The sequence below is a fragment of the Scylla paramamosain genome, chromosome 5 (assembly GCF_035594125.1).
Source record: "Scylla paramamosain isolate STU-SP2022 chromosome 5, ASM3559412v1, whole genome shotgun sequence".
Taxonomy (NCBI): domain Eukaryota; kingdom Metazoa; phylum Arthropoda; class Malacostraca; order Decapoda; family Portunidae; genus Scylla; species Scylla paramamosain.
The window spans coordinates 24,615,056-24,627,555 of NC_087155.1; the positions used below are offsets into that span (position 1 = coordinate 24,615,056).

General features: G+C 50.9%; 1 protein-coding gene across 8 annotated transcripts in view; it reads left to right on the forward strand.

Moving 5' to 3' along the window:
• Positions 1-12,500, forward strand: part of LOC135100691 (uncharacterized) — a 99,366-nt gene that overhangs the window by 65,807 nt on the left and 21,059 nt on the right. The gene's annotated exons all lie outside the window — the stretch shown is intronic.

A 12,500-nucleotide genomic window follows, 5' to 3' on the forward strand; every position in this document is an offset into this window, starting at 1 on the left:
CAGGCAGGTGTTGGTGAGGGATAGCGGAGGTGAGTGAGGGTGTGGGTGGGAGAAAGGGGAGAGTTGGGGGTGACTGTGAAGGCGGGTGTGGGAGGTGTTGATGTGGATAAGGTTAGGTGTGTGTGTGTGTGTGTATATGTGTGTGTGTGTGTGTGTGTGTGTGTGTGTGTGTGTGTGTGTGTGTGTGTGTGTGTGTGTGTGTGTGTGTGTAGGAAAAGTTAATGAACAGGTTAAAAACACCCCCAATTAGAGTTACTAATCAGTCTATTGGCGCGTAATTAACAACTTTGCTGGATTTAATGTGCTCGTGATGGAGTCAGCCTGAGGTGCAACACAACGCAAGGCAAGGGTGTGCAGGCGTTACACTGTTTAGGTTTGCGTTATCATGTGTGTTTATGTACTCGAGGCGTTGGATTAAGGGCGTGGAAGCCGGGAAAGTTACATCACCGTTGACAAGGTAAGGTAGTAGTAGTAGTAGTAGTAGTAATAGTGGTGGTGGTGGTGGTGGAAGTGGTAGTGGTTGTCATCGTGGCCGTCTGGGGATGTTATTACTTTTTTTTTTTTTAAGTGAAGGAGACGAAAAAAAAAAAAAGAAAAGCCCATTCCCCATTCCCCTACTCCCCGCCCTCTTGTCCCCATTCCCCATGTCCTCGTCCTCTGATCCCAAGATACCCGGGTCGCGAAGTCGTTCACCTGGTTGCAAATGGAGGCCAGGTGGCTGCTTGTGTGTGTCTTCATGGTTAGGCATTACTGGAGACAAACTGGTATTGCTGGGGACTCACACCCTGCAACTCCTCCTCCTTCTGCTCCTTCTTATCGCTCAGCCTGTTGCTATTTGGCATTAAATTAAAAAAAAAAAAAAAACTATTTCCGTCCTTTTGAATTCAGATATGTATGCGATTAAGAGCTGGTTCTGTCCTCACCCCCCGAGGCGTCCCCGTGGATGATGATCGCTCTGCCAAACTCCTCTTTAAGCCATAATCCTCTTAGCCCACACCACCTCCTGTTTCCTGTTTGAGCCTTTACTTTCCAGCACATTAATTTGCTCAGGGTAAGAAAAGTTGTGAATACATTAACTGGCGGGTGGCTTTGTTGACGGGCATGTGCAAGTAAGGCTGTGATTGGTTTGCTGCGAGTGGGTGGACAGTGGGGGCGGCGGGACTGAGGACAGGAGGTAAAGACGACTGTAGGAGGCTGTGGAGGAGCTGGAGGAGGAAGAGGTGTGTGTGTGTGTGTGTGTGTGTGTGTGTGTGTGTGTGTGTGTGTGTGTGTGTGTTTTCTGTTGTGTCCTGCTCCTTTGTAAGCGTGGGCAGACTGGCATTGAAGTTCGGAGCTGTACTAATGACGATTTCACGGTTATTGTCGTTATTCTGCTCAATACGGCAATGTTGGGAACGATTACCCCGGATCATCGTCCCAATTTCAAGGATGTTTTTGTCGCCTGTTCAAATAAGGAGGTTGAGAGCAGGGCAGGCGCGCTGCCCGCCGCCTCTGGGAGCTGTTCGGCTCGGGGGCAAAAAAGGGAATCAACTTACTCTCCTTAAGCGAGATGAAAACCTTGGGGTGGCAGCAGGCGGTGGTGCAGGTGTGACCCTCCCCGCTATGCCCTGGCCCGCTGGAAGCCCCGCTTGCCCGGAACATCCTCCTCCACCTCCGCCGCGAGGAACGGAGCGAGGTACTCACTGGGCGGCAACGAGGGTGTGCCTCCACAGGGTGGCTGTGGACGGATGTGAACGTGTGTGTGTGTGTGTGTGTGTGTGTGTGTGTGTGTGTGTGTGTGTGTGTGTGTGTGTGTGTGTGTGTGTGTGTGTGTGTGTGTGTGTGTGTGTTTCCGCCTAACTTTCCACTTCAGTCAAATGTTAGCTAGATCTTAATTTCCCTCCTCACATGTGGTCCCTTTAACAGTTGGAGGGCGCGCAGTGTGTGCAGCCTGTTCGGTACGCCGGACGCCCGACTGTCTCGGCGGCTCGACCCCGCAGGGTATGGGTGTGGTGTGGTAGGGCAGGTGGTGACGTCACTCTTCCTGGCTGGTCACGTAAGATGGTTCATCCTGTCCTACGTGAGGAGGACTCAGCTGTGCCTGTGCCTGGCCAGGTGATGTGGTGCCGTCACACCCGCAGCTGGATCTCTGGTGACGAAGAATAACTTTTTTTTTTTTTTTTTTTTTTTTCAAAGTTTTTTTGTTCCCTGTGGTAGATACGCATCCATTTGGGGCGGTGATATCATAGTAAACTTGTTTTGAAGGACCGTAGGGCACACCGGCTTCAAAGAACACATGTTGGAGCAGCCGACGTGTGACTTAGTTCTAGGCGTGGATCACTTAGCATTCCTGAGCCAAACCAGCCAACCTGAATGACGGGACGCTGAGTGACGTCAAAATGTAGCGATAAGGTGGAGGGCTGCTTGGGGTCGACGGCCGCGAGTCGTTCAGGAGTGAAGGCTGATGGTCGGGGTGACGGAGTGATGGGCTTCGTGAGTGAGGCCCCGCAAAGTCTGTCTTTGCCTCACGCGATTTTTTTGTGGCCTGGAGATGTTCCGTGTGCCTCGTGAGGCGAGGAACACGACTCAGCTCAAGCTCAGAGAAGACTTCGGCCAGGCAACACCCGAGGAGCAACAGGCCCGCCTCGTGCTTGGAGTGTCCGGACGGTCCTGCACAGTCTTGCATCCTCCAGCTGGCCTGCTGATCCATTTACTCCACTAACGCTCATCCTTCCCTGCCTCTCTCCTCTGATCCCTGCTCTCTCTCACACTCTCCCCTGTAATGGCTTTCCCGTGTTGTGTTTAAGTTTGTTTCTCAGTGCGGTCTCTGGTCAGTCACTTTTTTTTTTTTTTTTTTATGACCTCATTTTGCCCTGTATCACATTTCGCATCGTCATTACTTTCTTTTACGTTGCTTTCTTCAGCCGACCCCCATGGAGGTCTTTGTTCCTTACTCTCTCTCTCTCTCTCTCTCTCTCTCTCTCTCTCTCTCTCTCTCTCTCTCTCTCTCTCTCTCTCTCTCTCTCTCTCTCTCTCTCTCTCTCTCTCTCTCTCTCTCTCTCTCTCTCTCTCTCTCTCTCTTTCACACTTTCGTTCAAAGAGGATCCAGGCTTATCTCAAGGGAGGGCGTGCCGGTGGAATGGTAATTGGTGTCGGTGCCGCTGCGATGCTCCAGCGTGCCCACGCACATCAGGTGGTGCAAAGCCCGTATCGCCCAGCCCGGTGGAGACCTAACAGTACACCACCTGTGATGATGAACCCTGATGGTAATGGCAAACTCAGACCTAAGCACCCTCAGCTCTCCGTGCCAAGAACACACATGCCGCTACAGGGGGAGGGAAGAAAAAACATGACAGGGTTTGTAAACACTTTGGTAAACAGTTATTTTTCTTATATTTTTCGTTCCCTTTGCCTTTTTTATCCTCACGAGATGAAGTTTTATGGATTCAATGTAATGAGGATTCAACGGCCATTCGTACAGATGACCGCCTCCTTCAGGACGATCATCCGTAAGTCATTGGTTTGTCTGACCTCCTTGGCGGCTAAACTGCTCTGCATTTCATTATCCATTTCCGTTGTTCCCCCTCCCCGTCCCTGCCCTGCCCCGCCATACCCTCCGTGCCTCATCGTCATGCCCGACCGTACAGTAATACGTGTCCCACGCCACGCACCGCCACCAGCTGCACCACACACCGCTCCCTCACTGCCCCGCCGGCCTGACCTTCATTCAGTCCAGCTAGGTGACAACAATCCCGCCGTCACTTCGCTTTACGACATTCACTTTTCCGGGACAACCTTCACCCCCGCTGGTATGCCGCTGTTTGCATTGCGTCCTTCCCCACCGGCCAGACTCGCTCGCCCAGTTGTTGTGATGACCTGTCGTTGTTTGTTTTCCTCCCTGTTGGGCACAAATCCAGCCTGCTACCATCCTACTCCGGCCTTCTCCTGTCCTTAATGAGTCTGCGTACGGGACTCACAGAACAGTTACATTTGTCCACACTTGAACACACGTACTGGAGTCAGCTCACTTTAAATATATGCACACAAATACTGAAAACTCCTTTCCACGCATGTGACCCTGCGCGCACACGCATACAAACACCCACACACGCCAGCAAACATGGGCATCCCCACACACACGCTGGAAATTGATTTTGGAATTTGCTTTGTCTCTTTGAGAGTGACGCAAGTGAACATTTGTTTGCGTCTGTCGGTAGTTTTCAACTCATATAAACCCGCGCGCTCACAGGCTATAACTTGAATAAAATTAAATGACGTAGAGGCAGGACAATGCAAGCTTACCTTAAATCCTCCACACAGCAACCAGGTACAAAATACACACACACACACACACACACACACACACACACACACACACACACACACACACACACACACACACACAGAATTTATCCCTTCCATCAGCCATCTGTCATGTGCACCGAGGCAAGGTAAGGGACGAGGGACCTGTTACTGTGTTCCCTCTCCCTCCCCCTCACCACATGCCGGTTCCCTTTCAGCCCACCACACTACTGTTCCCTCTCACGTATTCCCTCTTTCTTTCCCTCTCATCCACCTCACCCGTGCTTACTCTCACTCATCACGCTATTCCTCCCTCTCATCTTGTATTCCCTCTCTCCCTCCCTCTCATCCAGTTCAACCCTTCCTCTTTTCCCTGTCCCTCCCCTGCCGTATCACCTCCAGGGCGCGGTGCTCGTGGTGAAGTGGCGGTGGGGGGGCCCATTACCCAAGCAGCGCCGCGGGACCTCCTGAAGGGCCATCACCAGCCTCACTCTGAGTGGCGCTGCGTGCTGGCAGGGCAGGAGTGGAGCCTTAGTTTTTTCCTTTTGTCTTTATTGTGGTGGTATTGTGGTATTGTCATTATTATTATTATTATTAGTTGTTGTTGTTGTTGTTGTTGTTGTTGTTGGAAGGAGGAACTGCCTGTTAGTATATTGGTTTGTGTACTCGACTCAAAACTTAGAAATCCGGGGTTCGAATCAGTAGTTAGTCTCGTTCCATGCTGTACCTCTTGTTCACCTTTCAGAGAGAGAGAGGGGTGGGGGGAGAGAGGCACAACATTGATGGGGTGGTTGATCCTTGACGGGGCGGTGATCATTGCATTGACCTTCCAACCTCACGTGCCTCGAGAACCCACCGTGTGACCTTCTTCTTCTTCTTCTTCTTCTTCTTCTTCTTCTTCTTCTTCTTCTTTCTATGTTGTTGTTGTTGTTGTTGTTGTTGTTGTTGTTGTTGTTGTTGTTGTTGTAGCTGCTTTCTTGTATATAGTTTTTTCTCCCATAGTCTCCTCCTCCTCCTCCTCCTCCTCCTCCTCCTCCTCCTCCTCCTCCTCCTCCTCCTCCTCCACAAGTTGTAACCATTAAGTAGAAAGGTGGAAAGCTCCTTTGACACCTTTGTGGGGGGCGCTTTGTATCTTGCGGCGACGGAAGGGGGAGGGGGGAGATAGGGCTGTAATTGCGGTGACTGTGGTGGCGGCTGCTGCGGTGGTGGTGGTGGTGGTGGTGGTGGTGGTGGTGGTGGCGGTAGAGAGAGGGAGAGATAACGGTGGTGGTGGAAGAAAGTGCAATATTTTATTGTTTGTTGAGCATTTGTTGTTATTTTTGTTTTTTGTTGTTTTTCTTCTTCTTCTTCTTCTTCTTCTTCTTCTTCTTCTTCTTCTTCTTCTTCTTCTTCTTCTTCTTCTTCTTCTTCTTCTTCTTCTTCTTCTTCTTCTTCTTCTTCTTCTTCTTCTTCTTCTTCTTCTTCTTCTTCTTCTTCTTCTTCTTCTTCTTCTTCTTCTTCTTCTTCTTCTTCTTCTTCTTCTTCTAATAACAATGATAATAATAATAATAATGAAAATAATAATATTACTTGTGTTCGTGTAGCATAAGTAACAACAGTAGTGGTGGTGGTAGTGGTGGTTGTGACAGTAGTGGTGGTGATGATGTAACGATTCCACCACCTCCACCACCACCTGCTGGAGAGGAGACGGATGGTGATGAAGGAGGAGGAGGAGGAGGAGGAGAGGGGGAAGGAAGAGTGGGAGATGTGTATACGCCATTTCTCAAACGTCCCCGCCTCCCCACTTTACCTCCCCCTCCCTTCCTTCCCCTCCTTGTTTTTCCACTCACACCTCCCTCATTATTTTCGTCTTCCTCACACTCATCCCTCGCTAGTTTCCTCCTCCTCCTCCTCTTCCTCCTCCTCCTCCTCCTCCTCCTAGGTGAAGAGGTTGTGCCCTGCGCCCTCAGTCACGCTCCTCCTAGCCTGTTCTCCTTCCTCTCTCCTTCGTCACGGCTCACTCTCCCCCTCGTGTGCCTCCTCTCCCTCACCTCTCACTTTTCACGTCTTTTGTTACTCCATGGTTTATCACGTGCTCCATTTTCTTCAGTTATCCCTTTACTTTGTTCCCAAATTCGGTACTCTTGAGGTGAGAAGAGGAGGAGGAAGAGGAGGAGAAGGAAGGATATTAGGAGAAATGGTGAATATAAGACAGTTTTGTAAAGAGGATTGAATTATTAGTATCAATGTTGGTGGATTTGTTGTTGTTGTTGCTGTTGTTGCTGGTGGCGGTGGTGGTGTTAGTGGTGGTGGTGGTGGTGGTGGTGGTGGTGGAGGTGGTGATGGTGGTGATAGTAGTGGTGGTAGAAAGTGTCGAGTAAGCGGGCCGCCCTTCCTGCACGTGGCTTCAGCGTGTGAGTCGAAGAAGAGGAGGAGGAGGAGGAGGAGGATGAGAAGAAAGAGGGAAGAGGAAATGGGAAAACAAGACCAGTACAAGGACAAAAATGATAAGATTGTAAATGTAAGAGAGATGTATGGGAAACTCTCTCTCTCTCTCTCTCTCTCTCTCTCTCTCTCTCTCTCTCTCTCTCTCTCTCTCTCTCTCTCTCTCTCTCTCTCTCTCTCTCTCTCTCTCTCTCTCTCTCTCTCTCCTTCCCATCACTCCTTTCCCCAAATGTCGTCAACGGGCTTTTCCGGCCACCATTCCCTCTTCCTCCCATCACCACCCCTTACTCTCCTGCGGCTTCCCCTCTCCCTCCCCTCGCCCACAGAACTGGCCTGGGAGCGTGACCTGCGTGGCACGTTCTGTTATCTTCCTGGTATCCTGACGCGCACATATCCTGGTGGTGGTGAGGGGGAAGGGAGCGGGGAAGCTGGTGCTGAGACTGGTGTTGGTGGTGGTGGTGGTGGTGTCAGCAGGAGTCGGAAGGATAAGTGGTGGTGGTGATTCAGCAAGTTTTCGTCTCTGCCCTACATCTCTCACTTCAGCTTATCACTAATAGACTTGTAAGGGTCAACAGGTACGAGTATACTGCTGTCCGCTCTTCCTTTGTGTTCCTTTTTGTCCGTGTGAACTTTCAAAAATATGATGATCTTCGGTTTCGCGTCCCGAGGCACGGCGCTCACGGGGAATATCAATGAGGGTGTTGACGCCGCCACGCGCTGCAAGGGCGGAGGGTAGAGGCCAACAGCGGCGCTTGGATACGTGTAGTCACGCTCTAAAGTCTGGGAACGTGTCACACTTTTTTTTTTTTTTTTTTTTTTCCAATATCCAGAGTTTTCTTCACTTTAGTACGTGGATGTGTTGGTAATCTTTCCAAACCTGACGGCTGATGGATTGCAAGGAGATGGGAGAACTCAATCTTTCGACTGCTTGGGTTTCTCCTCTGTCTTCATAGAATAGTGCGGTGTAAGCTCGGGGTATGACTTAGTAAGTATAAATAAATGATATCGCGTTGCTCAGTTGTGGCTTTATTTTTGGTGAAATCATGTAGTTATTCAAATAAGATATCGTGTCATTTTCCCGAGCAACCAAAGGGTTAAGATTGAGGGGAAATAAGAATAGCTTGAGTGGAGGGCGGCGTGTTGGTAGACGCGGTGGGCAGTGTGTGGGTGTTGGCGTGGCGTGGTGAGAGTAATGGTGAGGAGAGTGAAACTAAAGTAAGCTTAAAGTTGTTTTAGAAATCACTGTTTTGTACGAATGAAGTTAGAAAAACTCATCTGATTTATCACAGTCTTGTAAGGGGCAATAGGTCTGTTGTTGTTTGTTCTTCCTTTGTGGTTCTCGACGACTTGTGCCGCCATTGCCACCTGCGTAGATCACATGTAATTTAATAACTTGCAGTAATTCTCAACCACCAATTCTGCCTTGTCCACTTTTTTTTTCTCTCATTTTTTTTTCGTGAATTCAAACTTCAGCCTTCATTTGCCGCAATCAGAAGAGAGTCAAAACTTCTTACCCTTTTCATTTTTCTTAGTCTATAACAAGAACTCATCAAACCCCAGCAGTGCCCTCAACTTAATCAGCATGATGAAATGATGACTTGAAGAATGAGAGGCAGCCTTGTCCCATGGCTTGCAATGTGATGACAAAAAGAAACACAAAGAAAGAACAAACAGCAACACGCCTGTTGATCCTTAAGAGACTAACAAAGCTACACTATCTGATCCAGCAATCCTAGATGGAGATGTTGGCGAAGGAGCGGCTGCCATACGTAGGTCCGCCTCTTGGGGTTGCTTCCTCTGGGATCCTTATGGGCGTCTCGGGGCTCAGGATAGGGAAGTTTTAAATCCCTTGTATCCTTCTCCTTCCTTAATGATTATGTGAAGGATATCGGGTCCAGGTATAAGTACTTTAACGACCATCATTAGCATCAATCTTAATTGTACCACTACCTACCTTCCGCACACACACACACACACAGGTGGGCGGGAGCGGGCCTGCTGTGGACTGTGGGGTGAGGACGGTCGGGTGAGGTGTGGGGGAGGAGTGGGAAGGATGTTGGTGTAAACAATACATTTTTTGAAGGTCGAGCAGCCAGCCACTACTGTACTGGTCTTGGGGGGATTACAGCATACTACCCCCGCCCCTCGCCCGCCCCACCACCGCCCACAACCTGTCCTGCTGCATCCCGTCCCGCCTATGTCATACCTTGCTCCACACCCCCAACCCACGGGCTATCTTGCGCCATCACACCCACCCCAGCCACTGTGTGTCACCACTTTACTGCTTCTTCTTTGTCATCCTTCTGCTCGTATATAATTTATTTTCCTATCCCTCCTCCCCGTAACATTACGGCTGTGAATTGGGTAGGAGGGAGACAGCCCGTGGTGTGGGCGGTAATGGGCGGCTTAGACACTCCCAAACTCCCTCCCCACTGTGTGCACTCCACGCCCCCTGACAGGCGTCCATCACAGCACACCCTCGCCATTCATAGCCTCGGTGGGCAGGGTCTGTGAAGGGCTTAGAGGCCGCGAGGGACAGATAGGGGCCGCGGGAACCAAGTGGATGCCTCTTTAGTGGTAACAAAAAAGAAAAGAAAAAGAAAAAAAAAGTAGTCGCGTTAAAAGTGGAGTACAAATAGTAGTAGTAGTAGTAGTAGTAGTAGTAGTAGCAGCAGCAGCAGCAGCAGCAGCAGCAGCAGCAGCAGCAGCAGCAGCAGCACCAACAGTAACAACAACAACAATAACAAAAACAGTATTACTAATGGTGGTGGTATTACAGGTGTGTTGCAATAAGCCCTGCGTGGGGCCACGTGACACCTGTTCTGTTACCGTTGATATACACTTACGTACGCCAAACTCCCCTGGGCCGTACAAAGTTCACAGTTCAGTGTTTGTCCTTGTCCATCCTCCTCCCTCCCCTCCCCTTCCTTGGCACACCCTCCGCTCCCAACTGTGCCCTAGTGGGTGCACATGTTCCCAAAGTAAGTACATGTGTAAACAAAAAAAATATATAATAATATTTTCTTGATCTTTGTCGTTTATTATCTTGACAAACATCTGTAAATATTTTTCTTTCCCGAGTTTACTTTCCCAACCGATATCCAGAACTCGTGAATCATGCGTTTGGAGGCACAAGTCTGCCCCGCGTCCGTTGCCAGCTGTGTTTGCCGCGGGGTGTGACGGTTGGGAGTGAGCGCCAGGCAGCGGCAGGCAAACATGGAGCAGTGCGAGTATTTGCGGGAGCACTCGGAGTAAAGGCACGCAGAGGGGGACAGTGGTTGTGAGAGGGGGAGAATGAGTGCCGAGGGTGGTGATATAGTGGTGAGATGAGGACTTAGATTAGGTACAGAGGAGGGGGTTTGGAGAGAGGAAGAAGCGGCTGCAGGTGTTGGTGGAGGTGGAGGGGCAAGAGGGGAGGTTCTGAGGTGGTTCTGAGAGAGGCTGGGTGGTGGTGGTCTTTGCGGGTTGGGTGTGGCGGATTACGTGGGCGGCGCTTTTTTAACACGGTGTTTGGTGTGGGCGTCCGGGATGACAGGTTGTGAGGCTGCTGAGGAATGGATTAGGGAAGCTGCGGGGGATGGGTAGCGGTGGTGGTGATGGTGGTGGTGGAGACGAGACCGCTCATGGGGTTTGGTGATGAAGGTATGTGATTGTGGTGGTGATAGGGGTGATGGGGAAGAGTGGCTGAGTGAGCGGTGAGTAGTGGTGAGTGGTGAGTGGTGAAAGCACTAGCGGGTGGAGCAGCTCAGAGATCCTCCATCCAGCATTTAACGTTAACCTTTCGTTCTCGTCCACATTGCAGCGGCCATCCTTGAGACGTCTTGCCAGAGCTCTCGTCCAGATCTTACCCACTGTATACCTCGCTTTAAACACTTGTAGCAACACCAGGGAATGAGGAAAAGGCTTAAACCACGAAGAGAACGCGTGAACAAGAACAGGCAGAAACAAAACTGAAAACAAACAAAACAAAAACAAAAACGGTCTGTACAAACTTCCAAAATCGCCCAACAACAAAATACATGACAGAGTAAATAGATTAATAAAATAGGATCTACTACAAACCCCCGACCTTTACTCCACACAAACATGCCACGGAAACAACAGGGCGCGCATGAAAACCCGTGTGAGTGCCTGGCGAAAATAATGACATCAGTAATAAATGCGACAGGCGAAGCGAGAGGCGAGTCAGTCGTCGTGTGATGCATCGTCTGAGCTCAGTGATATAAAAGGCTTGGTCTCCACCCCTTGCTTCCCCAGACCCCCCCTAGTCACCACTCCACTCTCTCCTACCCTCCTTGCCTTCCCTCGCCTCGCCTCGCCCGCCATTCATTCCCCGGGTCGCCCCATGAGATCACAGAGGCAGAGAGAGACTGGCTACGGGCGAGAAGGTGGAGATGCGTCGCTTGGTGGACCACCTGACCCTTTGTGGACTTTGTTATGTGGAGACGAGATGCGACGGACCCTAGAGGAATTATTATTGTGGTGTTTGGAGGAGCAGCAGGGGTGGTGGAGGCTGGGCAGTGGTTGTGAGAGGGGGAGAGCGGATGCCGAGGGTGGTGATGTGGTGGTGAGATGACTTAGATTAGGTACGGAGGGGGTTGTTGTGGTGTTGGGTTTGGGGAGAGGAGGAAGCGGCTGCAGGTGTTGGTGGAGGTAGTGGTGGTGGGGGTGGAGAGGGAAGAGGCGATGGACGGGCCTCCCCACGCACAGGTGATGCAAATTAACTAGTCTGGAAAAAGGGCGCGGCACTTTTGAGTGGACCCGTCCCGTCCCTGCCCACGCCACGCCACGCCACACCGCGCCGCGCTGCCAGGGTTGTGACGGCGTGTGTCGTGTACTTTTTTACATGTAGTACGTAATAATCACGTCGATAAGGCCCTCCGCGACCCCCGCAACCATTAAACCACGGTAATGGGAGGGGAGGTGGAGGTGAAGGACTTTGTTTTGCTGGCTGATTACGTGAAGGGAAGGACGCGCAGGTGGAAGGTGGAGGTGAGGTGGAGGTGAGGTTGAGGCGAGATGAGAGGAGGAGGAGGAGTTGGGGCGTGCATCAGCGTCAGCCTCAAATACTGGTTACTTCAGTGTTTCGTGTCTCGCTCCCACTCCACATCCCCACCCGTCCCCTCCCAGCTGTCCACTCTTGCGCCCTCATACTCACCTCACACTCACTCCGCTGCCCTCTTCTGCGAATATTTTTTTACGAGACACAAATTTAAGTCCCATTAGACTATATTGGCAACATTTAATATGCCTGAGCACTGAGCCAGGGCGAGGGGAGGGGAGGGGAGGCGAATAGAGGGCGAGAGTGAGGGGGCTGTTACTGGTCTGACGCGCCTCTCACCATGCACTGAATGGTCACCAATGATTTTTTTTTTTTTTTTCCGGCCTAAGTTGTGCCCCGAGGAGGTTGCTGAGAGAAAGGTGCGGTGTGTTGGTTACCATGAATGTAGTGCAGGGGGTGAAGGGAGAGGGCTGAGAGAGTGGGAGAGTGTTGGAGTGAGAGGGGGTGGAGTGGGGAGGAGGGTGATGGGGGGAGCAGTAGCAGCGGTGAGGGAGGGAAATAACTTATCGATGAATAATACGTATGAATTACCTTCTTGGCTGGAGCAGGTACTAAAATACAGGTACCGCAGTCTAGCCTCAGCCCTCACCAACACCTGTTTGGCCCCCTGATGGATGGGCGGCGGCCTCCTCGCCTCCACCCATCGCCCACCCCTCATCCCTCACCCATCTATTCACCCTGCTACTCTAACTCTGCTCACCCTCTCATCCGTGCACTAACTAACCACCTCTCC